This window comes from Sipha flava, unplaced genomic scaffold (assembly GCF_003268045.1).
Source record: "Sipha flava isolate LNK unplaced genomic scaffold, YSA_version1 47_pilon_pilon, whole genome shotgun sequence".
Classification (NCBI taxonomy): Eukaryota; Metazoa; Arthropoda; class Insecta; order Hemiptera; family Aphididae; genus Sipha; species Sipha flava.
The window spans coordinates 919763-921256 of record NW_020273276.1 but is presented as its reverse complement, the minus strand read 5'-3'; the positions used below and the strand labels follow the sequence as shown (position 1 = coordinate 921256).

The 1494-nt window shown below is 21.9% G+C and overlaps 1 long non-coding RNA gene across 2 annotated transcripts in view; it reads left to right on the top strand.

Moving 5' to 3' along the window:
• LOC112689899 overlaps positions 1-1494 on the top strand; it is a 9391-nt gene that overhangs the window by 7728 nt on the left and 169 nt on the right. The window contains exons 5-8 of one of the 2 annotated variants that reach the window (XR_003149155.1): positions 562-590; positions 702-756; positions 1008-1110; positions 1177-1228. This is a non-coding gene — a long non-coding RNA (uncharacterized LOC112689899). The remainder of the gene's footprint in view (positions 1-561; positions 591-701; positions 757-1007; positions 1111-1176; positions 1229-1494) is intronic. The other variant, XR_003149156.1, reaches the window with a different exon arrangement.

Sequence of the window (1494 nt, the reverse complement as noted above, 5' to 3'; positions counted from 1 at the left end):
GTTCAACTGTTTTTGCTTCGAGTTAGGGAAGTGTTTTAATTATTTGATGAAGGTCTGTTTTTTGTTTTTTGTCTTTTTTATTTCATGATTTTTGATAGGTATTTGTTATATGGATTGCTTTTTATATCATTTGATTTATGCTGTTTAATATTGGTCAGTATTTTGTTTTCAGTTTTTGTTTGTGATTTGCATTAGGTTTTTGTTTGATGGTTCGTCTTTTTAATGGTGTTACATATATTATATTTGCTGTCAATTTTTTAAAAGGTAATTTTTGGTTTCTTTTTTTCGTTGTATCTTATATTTTATTGAACAGTATTGAATTATTATTACTAAATAGAGATATGACTTTTACTGTGTATTATAGATTTGTTTTGTTCTGCTTTTTTTCTTATTTGTTTTAGATATTTATTTGATGGATTCATCTATATGGGGTATTAAATATATTTTTCTATTTTTATGAAAGGTATTTTTTGGATTTTTCCAAATTGTTTTTTAAGTTGTGTTCAATTGTATTTATTTTTATTTTTCTTCACAGAACTTGGATTTTTTTTTCTGTTTCAGTCTAAAACCAAGGATTCTTCGGGAGCCAGGTAACCATCAATTTAAATTTACCAATCTAATATAAAAATAGTATAAAAATCAAATTCATTTATGATAGTTAACATAAAATACCTTAATAAATCTAATATGTTTCTTTTCAGAACTTGGATTTTATTTTTTTGATTCAACCTTAAGAAAGTGTCCTACAAGATCTGAGTAACCATTTAAATTTTTTTTTTTTTTGAATTTTATACATTAAATATTTAATGGTATAAAAATCAAATTCATTTAATTTATATATAATATCTTAGAACTTTTGAATCATATGATTAAAATTAACAAATAATAAATAACTCTTAATAAATCCCCTCAACATTATATAACATAATTCAATTTAAATTTATCTATCTAATTTTCTTTTTAAAATATTCAAATGTTAATTCATTTATTTTTATATTTTTTTTCAGAACTTGGATTTTTTTTTGGACCGACCCAAATCAATTTCCCTCCGGGAGCCGGGGATCCCCTTTTCATTTCTCCTTCTGAACTCTACACTTTGAATATTTAATGGTATAAAAATCTAATTCATCTAATTTACATATTATATCTTAATAAATCTAATATGTTTCTATTCAGAACTTGGATTTTCCTTTGTTTCAACCTTAACAAAGTGTCCTTCGAGAGCTGGGTAACCACTTATAATAATATTTGTTGAATTTTATGCATTAAATGTTTAATGGAATAAAAATCAAATTCATTTAATTTACATTAAATATCTTGAAACATTTAAATCATTAAATTAAAATTAACTAATAATAATTAACTTCTAATAAATTGTGTTCATAAATGTAAAATATTATTCAATTTAAATTAATCAATCTCTTTTTGTTTTAATATATTCAAATTTTAATTCATTTATTTTTATATTTTTTTTCAGAACTTGGATTTTTTTTT